Source organism: Coenobita brevimanus, chromosome 71, assembly GCF_032717465.1.
Source record: "Coenobita brevimanus isolate Jiangsu-jjx chromosome 71, ASM3271746v2, whole genome shotgun sequence".
In the NCBI taxonomy this organism is placed as follows: domain Eukaryota; kingdom Metazoa; phylum Arthropoda; class Malacostraca; order Decapoda; family Coenobitidae; genus Coenobita; species Coenobita brevimanus.
In genome coordinates, this window is record NC_137024.1 from 25,753,426 (window position 1) to 25,769,738 (window position 16,313).

The 16,313-nt window shown below is 42.8% G+C and overlaps 1 pseudogene; it reads left to right on the top strand.

Moving 5' to 3' along the window:
- Positions 1 to 414: 414 nt before the first annotated feature.
- Positions 415 to 533, top strand: LOC145406917 (5S ribosomal RNA; annotated as a pseudogene).
- The last annotated feature ends 15,780 nt before the right edge of the window (positions 534 to 16,313 follow it).

Genomic DNA, 16,313 nt, shown 5'->3' on the forward strand with positions numbered 1-16,313 from the left:
GTGGAAACATGAGGAAAAGAGATGTACTTACCTTGAAACAGAAAACAAAAATATGTAACGCAACAGAACGAGGTTGAGTGGTGTTCACTGGGCTGTCACTGGATTATACCATGGAATCTCCTCTGAACACCAGAAATATGTGATTGGTGAGTACAGTACTGCTTTCTGGTATATTATGTGACATACAAAATATTATATTACTGTACATGTATATTATGTGATATTACAACCAAACCAGCTAGAGTAAAACAAATCACCATTTTCAGGGGGTTAACCAGCTATTGCTGTTGCCCTAAAAAAAAAAAAAAAAAAAAAAAAGCAGCAGCAAGAATATAAAATTGAACTGAATGGGTCAACAAGTCAGTCTAACCATTTGACCCATTGGTTTCCCACTTCATATTTTCCCATGGCTGATTGGGTGGCCATACCACGTTGAGTACACCGCTTCCCATCCGATCAGCGAAGTTAAGCAACGTTGGGTCTGGTTAGTGCTTGGATGGGTGACTGCCTGGGAACACCAGATGCTGTTGGCATCCCTACGTGTCAAGTGGGGTTGGTGGAGGATTAGTGTCCCTCCCTGTAAAACAATTAACTCTAAGCCCTTGACCACCCCGTTTGGGATACATGGCGTCTGGCAAATGAATAAATGAATGAAACATGTACTGTACAACTTCTGTGATGATGGAGGTGTATTTTCTCTAGTACAGGAATGTACAGTACTGTACACTATTACTGTATATTCTTTTATATGTAACAATCAATTAATCGAAGTTTTGAAAGTCCCAAGCATTTCGTACTGACAGTCTACTGTACTAGTGAGTGTCTGCGTGTGTGTGTGGGGAGGGGGGGGGGGACTGTTGTAAGGGCATTTGAACCACAAATGACACTGTAGACCACTAAAAAGTAACAATACCCCCATGCTAAATGTCTGCAGTGAACAGAAGTCAGACCTGATCAATATGTGTACTGTAAATGCATATTACAGCCATTACATAGTCTGTCTCAGCTACAGTATGAGTGGCCAAAACAAGACGATTCCAGAGCTGGCTGGTGTCAAGAGGGTCAAACGTCACTGTATGTCTGTGCCTCTCGACACCAAGGTAGAGGTAATTAATCAACACTGTGGTGGCAAAAACACATCAGCCATGTCAAAAAGACTGGGGCTGACAGCATCAACCAAGTCTACTATTCTGAAGATGGCTTCCCAAATCCAGGTGGTGATGATGGGGACAGTAGCAACTGCCACTCAGATTATGAGAAAAGATGAAGTAGTTGCTGATGGTGTGGATGGAAGATCAGATTAAATGTTCGATGCCTCTATCCACATTGGTGATAATGTCAATGGCCATGAATTTGGTTTGTCGTATTGTAGCGTTTATAAAGACTCAACATGTTTGCGTGAGCCGACCTTGGATGCCTAATGGCAGCTCTCCACATACTCGACCTCTAGAAACCTTCTTATTCAGATCCTTATCTTTGACGTCACACTCTACAACCTGTTCCCTCTCCCCCCCTTTTTTTTCCTGCCTCTTGCAACCCTACCCTTAATTTGCACAGCTCTCATCTTCTGCACCCAACTGTCATCTTCCATCCTCTCAGCAAGTCCAAACCATCTCATTCTACCTCTCCTCATCACAACACCAATACATTCACTACCTCATTAGGCAGGAAGGAAGACTGGGAGGTTGGTAGGGGCAGTGAGTAGTGAGGTCAGTAAGCAGACAGATAGATAAAGAGGTCAGCAGGTAGGTAGTCACACAGTAAGATAGGTAAGGATGCAGGCAGGGAGTTATGTATGTAGGTAGGTTGTTATGTATGTAAACAGGGAGTTGTACAACTTAATCTCACAGTGAAGGAATCACAGTGTCTAAAAGACTGGCAACACAACCTGCAAACAGTACAAAACAAAGACTCCCCTGTACATGGCAAGGATCAGACGAGATTTCATCTTCAGGACCTGGTGCGGCAACACAGTTAGTATTTCATTTAACACCAAGATCTGCAATCCCTTACAACATACTCTTGCATTCCTTGTTGTTATCTTCATTTTGCCGTGCCTCTGTACTGTGCTATCATTGCCTTTGTCTCATGGAATAATTACCTTTCTCACAGCCAAACCTATAACAGGTGGACTTCAAAGAACAAATAGGTGACTGTTACTGTCTGCTCTGTTATATTTATTGTTCTGTATTTCACTGTGTTCTTCAGGTCTAGCACTCACTGTATTATTCCTTCCAAGTCTATATAAAACTAATATCCTTTTCCAAAAGTCTCTCTCTCTCTCTCTCTCTCTGTAACCTGTCATGCACAACACCATCAGTCAGGTTACATGAACACATTAATACTGCATCACTGCTTATCTAGGACGAGCAAAATCTGGGGGATTGTAAAACTGTGCATGTAAGACAGTCAGTTTCACTGATAAGGAAGCCAAAAATATAAATGATAAGGAATGACCTGACACACACATGCCATGCCAATGATAATGGTGATCCATGTAAATGCTTCCACTGATAAACACTGTACTGCACACAAGAGGTTCAAGGGCATAGCACCCATGTCTTTATATTACAACTACCTAATATACTTTCTATCACTGGGTAAACCAAAATCATACATGTATACATTAGGTGTATTAAGCATTTATCTCTGAGTATTTCCTACTCATCTTCTCTGCATATTGTATAAAGTGAGAAAACAAAGGAAATGGGGGTCGGGATTCCTCCCCTGTCCCTGCACCTCACACTGTCAAACCCAATACTGTACCTATGTTACAATAAGTCTCATACCTCCTCTGTGTCAGACATGGGGACACTGTGTCAAAGGACCCTTTCTGTCCTCTAATTCACATCACCCCCCCAAACATCAGAGCTATGCTCTAGATCCTCCAGACCCATATGAATATGAAAAATTAGGGTAGGATGTTGACCTGTCATTATATATATACTGTATATATATATCATCCAGTCTTTTTTTGTACCATTAGGGGCAGACAGGCCCAAGGTTAGGCTGCTCAGTCTTAATATTAAAGATGAAAATGACCAAACTTGCTTACCCCTGAATGGCATCATGTAAGCATTTGAGCCCAACCACCCTTTGGATGAAAATCCTCATGGGACCCATCCACTTCGAGCATTTTAACTCACTAGACCACCAGATATCACCTGGTTAAATGGTTACTATCATACTGTTTGTACTATTTATAAATGCTCCAACATGCTTGCATGTGTTGGCCTTGGTTACCTAATGATGGCCCACCACAGTGTTCAGTCTCTGGCAGCCTCCCTATTCAGTCCCTTACCCTTGAGGTCATGCTCTAAGACCTTGTCCCAAATCGTTTTTGGGTTACCTTTTGCAACCCCACCTTCAACATGCAAACCTCTCACTTTCCACACCTAACTGTCTTCTTCCATCCTCTCAACATGCCCAGACTATCTCAATCTACCCCTCTTCATCACAAGACCAATACATTCAAGACCCATTCTTCCTCTCAACTCTTCAATCACAATCCTAGCTCCCCCATGTCTCATATTCAAAGATGCATTACATATCCCTCTAATCACTGTCATTCCTCTATGCCTGAGCCTATGAATACCAGAAATAACAATGATTAGATGAATGTGCAGAGCATCCTTGAATGTGAGGCCTGAGGATGCTAGGACTGAAACTGAAGAGTTGAGAGGAAATGGTTTCCTAGGCAACAGGCAATTACAGTACAGTCGGCGCAATGGAAGTCTGGACCCTCTAATTCGCATCATATATTTGGTAGGGTCCATGAAATATTGTAGGAAAATTCCTGTAGTTGGTGGATTTTTTTCTGGTGGTTTCTAGCGACTTTACAGGCTTACCACCACGTGCTGTGAGTTTGAGCTCAGTGCCATCCTGACTGTGGATGGGAAAGCACGTCAGATTTTTTTGTCCTGCCTGGTCTTTGTTAATTTCAAAGCTCTCGTTTTCACGCCCTCCTCTGCCTTAGTGAATCATTGGAGATCGGTCCCAAGACACTAACTGATGTAGAAAAAGCCTGAATTTTAACTATGAGAGATGAAAATGTAAAAATTAAGGAGAGGCTTCAGTGCAGCAGTACGGCTGGGGATCTTGAAGTCTGTATGAAGTAGATGCTGTATGGTTCTTTCACACACATCTTTCAGCAAATTGTGGGTACATATCTTTCAGTTGTCTAGCAGTCAAACGTGGGTCTTTTATCACAGCTTGCTTCAGTAACCTGTCTGTAGTTGGTGATGTCTTCCTTTTAGGTCCTAGCCTGTCTTTATGTTGGGGAATTGTGTTTTTTAGCAGGTGGCGGGCAGCAGCAAGGAGTGACATAACAGTAGATTTTCCTCACCCAGTTCGATTACAAATATCCTTAATTTTTACATTTTCCTCTCTCATAGTTAAAATTCGGGCTTTTTCTACATCAGTTAGTGTCTTGGGACCGATCTCCAATGATTCACTACGGCAGAGGAGGGTGTGAAAACGAGGGCTTTGAAATTAACAAAGGCCAGGCAGGACAAGAAAATCTGATGTGCTTTCCCATCCAAAGTCAGGCAGGCACTGAGCTCATAAACTCACAGCACGTGCTGATAAGCCTCTAAAGTCGCTAGAAACCATCAGAAAAAAATCCACCAAATACAGGAATTTTCCTGCAATATTTCTTGGACCCTAACAAATATATGATGCGAATTAGAGGGTCCAGACCTCCATTGCGCCGACTATTATTGGTTTGTTGCTCAGTGAAAAGTCACCTAAAGCTAACACTACTATGAGTGAGTAAATGGTGGATGCCCCAACCTACAGTACCACCACACAGACATATACAGCACTGTAGAGTAATTAGGTAAGTAATGCTGTACCTCACTGTTTATGCAGTCCATTATTCCATCTCTGGCTGCTCAATACTGGTGTCATGTCCCTTCATTTTGAACTGCCAAGTTATGATGCTCTGGCATTTCATTAGTCCATCTGTGGCTGCTCAATACTGGTGCCATGTCTCTTTATTCTGACTTCCCAAGCCATGATGTTCTGGCAATCAATTATTTCATCTCTGGTTTTCCTCATATCATTAACTTAACACGTGAGTGTACCGTACTATGCTTTTACCTGGACACTTCTCACACCATCCAAAACAGTGGGACAAACAAACTACTGTACAGTACAGTATATCCGATGTAATAGAGCCAAAGGCACGTCCAGAAAGTGGGTTTGTCCGGATACTTGGAAAATGCCTCCTGGACAGGTACTTATGGAGCCTAACCCAGCCTAACTCAGAAAACCACCTACATAACTCCGTACTGGACATGCATAGCACCTATTTTAGACCCTATTGACACATATAAGGGATGGAAAGCATGAAATAAATGAAATGGAACCAGAGAATGAGGAATCAGGAGTATGGAAAATATTTAGCGGTATACAGGGTATTTACAACACGTCCATGGCCATTATGAAGATTAATCCACCGACTCCCGTTGACATATATATACGTCTAAACATTTTGTCACTGTTACTCCCGCTGACGTATATAAACGCGCCACAATTGCAAGGTCCGTCATTTGCACATTTTTCAAATTTCGTGCGTGATTTTTGGTACGTATACACGGGACACCTTCCTCTACCAGATGCCAGCCAGGGAGAATTCCTTACCCAACATGACCTCCCCCCCCCCTGCATGCCATTGTCTCAGCAATTCATCTGTTACCAGTGACCTGGCCAGTAAAGACTTGTGCCATGGTACGAAATTCAAGGCCAGAGTGATTCCCCAATCGATGACAATATGGAAGACAAAGTTTACGTAGCATCAGAGGAAGAAACAGTCAGAAATGATGATCAGGTAATGTCGCCAAAAAAGGTCAGGTATGTTAATGTGTTTGGTGAGTGAAACAATGCTTATATCGCCTATATTACTGTGTGAAAACCAATATACTCTTTGTACTACATATAAATTCGTAGAAAACACAGTAAGGTAAGGGGTACTGTTACCTGTATCCGGTATTTTAAACCTCAGGTGAGAAATATCTCTATGAATTTTCGATGTTTCTCATAAAAAGCGGAGGTTTTAGCCAAAATAAACAAAATAAAAAATCTGCAGGGATTGAGGGAGGTCACTGGTTAAAAATCTGCCAGGATGGGGCAGGTTAACTCACCTCCTCTAAGGCTCTGGCAGTGGTGAAATGCTCTTGAAGTATGTACAGTAATCCAGAGTTGTGCTGCACTTAATCCTTTGCACTGTGAATTATAAATGTTTAACACTGTACATGTTCTTACTTGCATCATGCCAGTTGCTTCCGCCAGTCTGCACTCGGCACTTAATCCTTTGCACTCAGAATTCTAATTTTTCAACACTGCACAACACTGTAAATTCCAATGTGGTCTAGTGGCAAGGTATTGCAGTTTATTCGTTATTTATTCACAAAAACGAGCACGTGCGGCATCCACTGTGATGAGCGTCTACTCAGGATGGTAGTTAGGCGGTAACCGGGGAGGGGAGGAAGCAAGGAGCACGCGGAAAAACAACTGTTCGGCACCGCGCGCTAAGTTCAAAGTACGGTTGAAAAAAATGTCTTCCCCCCCCCCCCTACCTTTTTTGGCCACTTTTGGGTTCCGAAGGCCCAGGCCCAAAATGTTCGGACACTGGGGAGTCCGGTTATTGGGCTTCCGGATATTAAAGGGATTTACTTCAAAACAAGGTGCCCATGTGGACATGATGGAGAGCCACAGCTGAGTATACATATGAGAGGCAGCCTGATGAGAATGGACTGAGGGACTGCACGGTGTACATAAAAGACAGAGACAGGACCAAGGGTAACATACAGGGAATGGGTCAGGATGGAATGAATTATTACAGCTGAGTTAGGACAAGACAGAGGTTATTTTGCTGTGGATGCCTGGTATGGAAGTTTTATGAAATACAGGGAATGGAGAAGAGATACTGGAGGACAGGGTGAAAGTTACAATAATAGTAAGTAATTCATAATTTTGTTCATGTAGGTTGAACAATTTAAATCTTAATGGCAGGAAAAGATTTAGGAATGGAGATACAAGTTGTGATATGTGTGGAGCAGAATGTGAAAATTTACCTATCTATAGCTTGATGACACCATCCCATAAGGGGTGGCTGTTTGTCTGAGTTAGTTGCTTTATGGGGTGGGGCACTAACCCTCCGTCAACCTACTTGTTGACAAAGAAGGAACACTTGTGGGTTGGTTATAAGGTTGCCATCCAGTGCTGTACATGGTTTCCTGGCTTACAGGAAATTATTAGGTTTGTCACTCAATGTGAAGCCACCTGAAAAGTAAAGAAGGGTAATACAGTGATGGTGAAGATGGGAGAAATAGGAAGAGAGGAGGTCAGACACAGAAAACGAATGATAAAGGTAAAGGAAGAAGTAGGTGGCACTTCACCAAGTGAGTGGATGATGGATGCCATTATCTACCACTATGTGAATACCTATCATTTTACATTATGGTATCCCAAATATAGTACAAAGAAGAGGGGATAAAAAGCAGTATGTTACAGAAACCATGAAGAAAATTGAGATTTTAATTCGAAAGTTGCTGATGGGTGGTGAAGATACAAAAAAAAGTTGAGGAACAGATGTACAGTATAATTTTTGGAAAATAAGAGAATGAATATTGAGAGAGATCCAAGTAATGAACTTAAGAATACTAAGGTAACCCAACCAGAAGAGGAAACCATCAGGGAGGGGGCATTTGGAAGGCAAACCCTCCCGAGCAACTGAACTGCTGCTGCTGCTGTGGCCCTAAGTTCATCCACACATAAGCCCAATGGTAGTGCTGTAAATCAGCAAGCAAAAGCCGATTAATATCGGTATTGGAAGGGAAAAATTTCCTGATAATTGGAATCGTATCAGAAATGCCGGAGTAACAATGAAAACTAAGGTAAATCAATGTTTGTTTTACGCAATGACCCTAGACCATTCTCCACCATTTTACATGTGAACTAATGCTGTAATGATGATTATTTTTGAAAGATAAAGCATTATCCCAAATTCTGCTGACTGCCTTAACCCCTAAGGAAAGCAAATCCTCGACCCCGTCTATCCCCACAATCAAACAAGATCTGATTTTTCAACATTCACCAAGGTAAATTTTGGTCCTATAGATTTCAAGTGCTTCATTTTACACACCTGAAAATGTATACTTCACTCTCATATGTCTAATGGTTATCACACTACTGACTGTCAAAGAACATCAAAAATAAAAATTGTTACCCCTTGCGTATAGAGAGAGAAAGAGAGAGAGAAAATGCACCATAGTAAATTTTGGTCTCCTGAATTTGAAGAGTTTGATTTTACACACCAGAAAATGTCATTTCACTCTCATATGTCTAATGGGTACCGCACTGTCAACTGTCAAAAATAAAAGTCACTCCTCACTACGAGCAAGAATGGGATGTCATAACGGGGAATAGGGAGGTGGAGCGAGTGTGCGGGGACATCACGAGGGGGGGGGGGGGTGAGGGGAGGAAATATGCCTGCCACACACAGCCAATACGGTCTACCGGGGGTATGGGGGTTAGTTTGGGTGAGAGGGGACACAAAGGAGAGGATCCCATGGGACAGAGGGAGGTGGAGAGATGACATGGGCGGAGTCCCTCCCCACACCCGAGGAGGGGGCCAGATCATGTCTCCCACCACCTCATCTCTCGATTCCATTGGCTAGGTACTATGTACATCATAAAAGAGGCCCGGGTTACAGCTCTCCAGTTTTTTTCAAACCTCTCTACAATCGTCAGCTATAGGATCTCTCATACCAAGTTCGGAAAACGATGATCGTTGGACATAGGACTTAAGGGGTTAAATGGTGAAATACTTGAACTAAAACATACGGAACATTCAGACCATAAAATTATATCACTGTGGTTAGTATGACATTTGGCACAAATATCTAGACAGCAGTCTTCTGTCATGGAGCTGGGGCGAACAGGTAGCAACCTGCAAGTTGAGTGGCACACACACACTGGTGGTGTTCCATCAATGGGATGGCTTAGGCTTAACATTAATTTCAATGGTACAAAAGCTGTGAGCAGAAAGTATATTTATTTTCATTTTATCTATTAATCATCAGTAAAAGGTATATAATTAATAATATAAACAACTTAATTATCAATGCCTTTCTTTGAGTTCAGGGAATTTGGTACCAAATTCAGTTATTACTTGCAAATCTTAATTTTGTTTAGTGAATGTGAGAAAATGTTGGTACAGTACTTTAAAAAATTACATTATTTTAGTTCACATTAAGATATAACAATTCCTTTAGCTAAAAAATTTTGATTTTTATTTGAAAGAACCTATAAAATGATAACTGTTCTATACATTTATATTCCAGAATGTTGTTATGACACATCAATGCTTACAAGTAAGTAATGTCTTAGCCATCAGGAAAATAATTGGAAACATAATGCACATACCATAACTTTTGTGCTTCCCTAAAAGTAGACAACACTCAGCCATTAGACAAATAGTAAACATGTAACATTTACTTTTTAAATCTAAGCCAGTTCTTGGTGATTAACGATGCATGTAATGCATAACGTACACTGGCTTCTGGTTATTACCCAAATAATAAAACACATTACTGTATTTATACTTGAAAGTACCATACGTAAATTCTTGGCTGGCCAGTCATTACCCATAAAATGAAACAACATTTATAGTTAAATGTACGTAATATTTTGATCATTAGCCAATTCAGGCAAGACCAGCCTTAGAGTGAGTGCATAGTGGAAAAAATACAACTGCTTTAATCCCAGAGATTGGATTTAAAACACTAGTAGTCAAGGACTGTTCCTCATATATATCATGATTAAAACTGCTTCCCATGAAATAAAGCATGAGTGGCTAAATCCAGTGTATGCCAACCACATACAGAGGTAGTTAAACAGTGGTAGTATAGTGTACTGTAGTGGGTCACATTACACACACTAAAAATTTCATGCTTTTCTAGATTATGAGACAGTCTTCAGTTAAGTATATCTTATGTACACAGAAAAATTTAGCACTGAAGATTCTACAGTCTTCAGTTAAGTATATCTTATGTACACAGAAAAATTTAGCACTGAAGATTCTGTGGTTGAAGTGAGCAACACTTCTAGTTTTGTTTTCATTTCATTTTTAAAGGCTCCAACATGCTTCCATGTGTCGGCCTTGGTCACCTAATGGCGGCTCTCCACGCTGCATGATCCATTGCAGCCTCCCTGTTCAGTCCCTTAACCCTAAGGTCATACTTAATGACCTCGTCCCATGTCTTTCTCGGTCTACCCCTCATAACCCCACCCCCAATATTAACACTTCTCACCTTCCTCACCCAATTATCATCCCCCATCCTCTCCACATGTCCAAACCACCTCAATCTACCTCTCCTCATCACAACACCAATACACTCCAGTCCCATCCTACCTCTCAACTCTCTTCCATTGTAAACCCAGCCCCTCCAGGCCTTGAACGCAGGGACACACTGCATATCCACCTAATCATTGTCATTTCTGTACGTCTGAGCCAGCGAATATCTTCCTCCTTCACTGCCCAGGTCTCACAACCATACAGCATTACACTCCTAACACATGCTGCATACAAAGACCCCTTAGCACGTAGAGAGAGTCCTCTCAACGTCAGGAGAGGCAAGAGCTCCCTGAACTTCTTCCAACCACTTCTCACCCTAGCCACAGAGCTAGCTCCAGCCCCACCTCCAGCACACAACATGTCTCCCAAATAACAAAACCCTTCCACACACTCAAGAAATTCACCAGCAAGTTCAGTCCTTTCACGTCTGACAATCTCCACCTGCTCACTCCGACAAGCCGTACACATAAAATCAGCATTATCTCGCAGTCTACCTCTGATACCACTACATCTCTTATGCACCCATTTATCACACACCACACAAGATGGAATTACTTCCCACGCCCTTGTGGCAAACTGCACATGGCCACTCTCCCTCGTCTTTGACAGTACCGCCACCAACCCTAGATATCATCACTTTTGTTTTATCTGCATTTACCCTTAAACCCTTTTGTTCCATACCATCTCTCCACTTCTTAAACCTTTCCTCCGCCTCCTTTTCGTTCTCTGCAATCAACACCAAATCATCAGCATACAACAACTCCCACAGGAGTCCATTTCTAAAGTCATGTGAAAGGGCTTCAAGTACCATGATAAACAACATGGGACTCAAGACTGACCCCTGATGCACACCAACATTCACGGAAAACTCATCACTCAAATCTCCATTCACTCTTACCTGGGTGTGAGCACCCACATACATGGCCATAACCACCCTAACCAGCCACTCCTCCAAGCCAAGCTTTCTCATTGCCCACTTCACCACCTCTCTAGAGACTCTGTCAAAGGCCTTTTCCAAATCAACAAAACAAAATAAAGATCCCTTCTCCTACCAACATATTTTTCCTGAAGCTGTCGAACAATGAATATGGCATCAGTGGTCCCCCTACCTGGCATAAACCCAAACTGCATCTCATCAATATTCACTCTAATCATACCTTCTAAAACTCTCTCCATTACCTTCATTATCTGATCTAAAAGCTTTATACCTCTATAATTTCCTCTTTCCAGGGCATCACCCTTCCCTTTATACACATTTACAATTACACTCTTCAGCCAATCATCTGGGGCAACACACTTATAAATAATCCTATTTATCAAGTCAGTGACTAAACTCACCCCTATATCGCCTGAGGCCTTCAACATTTCGACAGTCAACCCAGACACACCTGCTGCCTTCCCCACCCTCATCCTGCCTATTGCCTCACTCACAGTAGCAGTATCAATCAAAGGCCAAGGGCCAGACACTGGATCTGCTGGCTCCAAACCTTCCCTGTCCCAGTCAAACTCCTCATTCAACAACCGGTTATAATGCTCTCTCCATGCATCTTTAATATCCTCACTGTTCACCACTACCCTTCCTTCATCATTCTTCACACACTGCTCACCTATAATATCCCGATTATCCCTCTTTACTTGACCTGCCACCCTAAATATCATATTTTTCCTTTCCCCATGATTTAGGTTATCAAGTAATAATCTCTGTGACTCAGACTTTGCCCTGTATACCTCTCTTCTAGCCCTACGCTTGGCAGCCAAATATTCCTCTTTGCTACCACCCTTCTTCCATTCCTGGAAAAGCCTTCTTTTCTCCTTAACTGCAGCTTCTACACCCTCATCCCACCACCAAGTTACTTTATGTCTTGGTGGTCCTCTTGTCCAGCCGCATGTTGGCTCTGTACTGTTCATTAACGCCTCTGTCTACAGCTCCCTGTTCAGCCACCACTCTCCTCAACTCGCTATAGAAGGCATCCCTTACTACTTGGTTTTTCAGCTTCCATATTTTCCTCCTAGGTACGTAAGTCCTCTTTTTCATCACTTGTTCTTTAAGCACCATATCACAAATCAATAGTTTGTGCTGCTGCACACACTCCTCACTTCCTATAACTTTAACATCCCTCACTAACCTCTTATCGGCCCTCCTAACCAGAAAATAATCTATCTGACTGCTATTTCCCCCACATTCATATGTAATTAACCTACTGTCTCTTTTCCTAAAATATGTGTTGCACACAAGCATGTCCGCTGCCTCCCCAAACTCGAGTATCCTTTCCCCTTCTGCATTCCTTAGACCATACGCACATCCCCCATGCACTCCTTCATAACCTTGTTCTGCTTCACCTACATGACCATTTTAGTCCCCTCTCAAAATCACTATCTCATCATCCCGCATACCACCCACTACACGTATTAAATCATCCCAAAATCTATCTATCTCTGATTCATCCAATTCTGCCTGTGGAGCATATGCCGATATAATCACAGCTATCTTTCTTCCCAACAGAATTTTCTCTATCAATATCCTATCGCTTACTCTCAAAACATTCATAACATATTCCACCCATTTCTCCGCAACCATCACACCAACACCTCCATATCCGTCTGTCCCCCCCTGCCAAAACAACTTATAGCAACAGTCCTTCCCAACAATCTTTCTGGGTGATCCACCCCTGTACCAGACTTCCTGCAAACACGCCACATCCACCCACCTCCCACTGAATGCCTCAACGACTTCCCCCGCTCTTCCTTTCAGACTTCCCACATTCCATGAACCTACCCTCATCCCCATGGGTGATTTACTGTCCTCAGGCTTGCTTTGAAACTTATTTTGTTTTGTCATCTTCAGTATTAATAAAGGGGGACAAACACAGCACAGGTCTCACTCCCTGCACAGTCCCAGGTCCAGGCAATGGATCTGGGACCCCTAGCCCACCAGCTTACCAGTGGCTGTGGTAGTGGCCTTGGGGCACCCTGCCAGGACAGCTGCAGGGACACCCTCCAAGCGCGTCTTGGCACTGCAACTATCCCGCCATTATACACCCACTGATAGGGGAGCCTCCTGGGGCGCTACTCCCAGGTTCGGGCCCCTCTCTATTGGGCGGAAGCGGCAGCCTGGGAACCGCAATGCCCTGTACCCTCTAGCACAGGCCCGAGCCCCATCTCGCCCTGGACCCAAGATCTATGCCGGCGGAACCCCGGCACGCCTCCCCCCAGAAGTCCGCCACTAGGTAGCGGGGGCAAAGTTTTCTGGCCACATGCCCTTGCTGGCGCTAACCCCTGTAACGTAGTGGGATACGTTGTGTGAAATGTAAAGTGCATGTGGTGTAGTGCACAGATAGTTAGAGGAAATGTTTGGGAGAGTACACTGGTCTACTCTTCATGTTACTGTCACACTGAAAAGGTCAGCAAAGGGGGATGCTTAGACAGCTAGTGAAACAGGAGCTCCAGCTCTCCCTATCACCAGCATTCCCATTCTCCTCGGGAGTACTACCCTGTTCGGCCCGTGCTACGGCCTCCTTCTAGGTCACAGTCTAAATATTCATTTTAAGATGACACTCAAATTTGGGTATCATTTATATGCTGCACACAAACACATGATAACCCATTCATACACATCAACAGAAGACATTCATGCTTCGATTTACCATTTTTCCTTTGTGTATATGGTACATCTATCTATCTATCTATCTACACTGTATACAGTACAGTAGTCCTTCATTTATCCGGATGTGCAGTATAGTGACGTGTTCATTATCTGGACACTGGACCCTGGCTCTATTAAACAGTTATCCGAATTTATTTGCTATTTTCCGGCTGTAAAAGGTCCTGAGAACCGTGGCCAGCCAGCCAATATGTTCAAATACTCAGTATCATGGCCACTGGGCCCGAGCCATGAGCGGGAAGTAGGTCATAACCCAAAACCAGAGCTAAAATATCCATCCGTCCCTGTACTGAATGGTCAAAGTCGCGCGCTCGTCCAATCACTCCCAAGAAACCTCCAGCACCCAAGTAATATGACTGTAACCCATAAGCAGTGTCAAAACATCTGTAAGCATCCCCACCGAATGTCCAAAGTTGCACGGTCACCAGGGTAAGTCTTTCCTAACTGCCAGTGAGAATGTAACACAGATCACAAGCAACGAGTACATGTTTGGTGACAGCAGCCATTCGCCTCTCTACCGAACGTCCAAAGTCCCCCAGTCATTGTGAGTTGTGTTTCCGCATGGCCACTCAGTGTCTAACAGACCGCAACCCACGAGTAAATGTACGGTAAAAGTGCCCGTCCGCCTCGTGATAGAAGGGTGAAAATCCTGCTCACAGCGACGCTTCTCCCCCCCTTCCCATCCCTCCTCCACACCCTCCCGACTGCCTCTTCACTCCCTCAGTCCCTACCCTCCTCCATGGTGATAACACTAACTCATGAGTTTTTAAATTTTTTGCAATTAATTCAACTACTACTGGTCGTATCAAAATTTCGCAAAATCCACGAGAAAGCTCATGATATTATGCATCCAGACACATGCTCAACTCTTGGAAGGTGCTGACAAATTTTGCACTAGGATGGTGGGAGGTTATAAGATGGTAAGTTTTACTCCTGAACATTTTCTTCTCATTGCATTTCTGTACTTTTATGTGTTTTTATTAGCTTATCTCACCAGCAAAGACGATGGTATACCACTTATACCAATATCACCAATTTCCGGTGGCATACTTAGCCGTGGAATTTTTTTTGAGCTTCGAGAGTAATCACTCGTCACAGATATTGTAAATGATTTTCAAACCGTCTTCAGGTTTTTTGTGGATTTTTGTTGTTTATGCATTGTTTCCTTGAAGTCTGGCATTAATAGGGATAATCCTATGTGCGTTTTGACATCTCAATATGGCAGAATAACCAGAAAAGTGCCAAAATTAGGAGAGGTACTGTCTATACAGTAGTGTACAGGTAGGGTGTTTTTTGGTTTTCAATTTTTTTTTTTTTAATTATTTTCTTGGTGTTTAGTATTACTCTAGATATTCTTATGTGTGTTTTGATGTCTAAATATGACAGACTGACCTGAACACAGTGACAAAATTAGGAAGGGCACTGTATATACAGTAGTGTATAGTTTTTTTTTTTCATGGTTTTCTTAGGGTTTAGCATTACTTTGGATATTCTTGTGTGTGTTTTAATGTGTAAATATGGCTTATAAACCTGAAAACAGTGCCAAAATTAGGAGGGGTACTGTACATACAGTAGTGTATAGGGTGCTTTTGGTTTTCATTTCTTTTTTTTTTTTTTTTGGATGGTTTTCTTCGTGCTGAAAATTCTATCTATCTATTGCCAGATGCCTCAATCCCATTTGGGGTGGCCACAAACAAATTGCCTCCACGTCGCCCTGTCCCCCACCATTTCACTGCCCCACTCCCAACTCACACCCCCCTCTCTCATATACCTCTCCACCCCATCCCTCCATCTCATCCTCAGCCTCCCCCTCCCTCTTCCCCCCTCCACCTCACTCACATACACGCTCTTTGTCAGTAGGATTTGGATAATCCCACATATGTTCTGATGTCAAACTATGGCAGAATGACTGGAAAACTCCCAAAATAAGGAGGCGTACTGTACATACAGCAGTATATACGTACAGTAGGGTGTTTTTTGGTTTTCTGTGGTTTTTCTACATTGCTTTCTTGGTGTTTAGCATAACAGTACTTTGCATATTCCTGTGTGTGCTTTGATGTCTAAATATGCCTTAACAACCAGAAAACACTGTCAAATTAAGCACAGGTACTGTACAAATAGGTTAGGTGCAGGTTGGAGGTTGGGTATATGTAGGGTCTGGGTATGACAGGGGAATGGTGTTCATTATCTGGATGTTGCCACTACCCCGACATGCCTTTGGCTCTATTATGTCTGGATAAATGAGGGATTACTGTATATACCAAGAGAGAGAGAGAGAGAATCTCTCTCTCT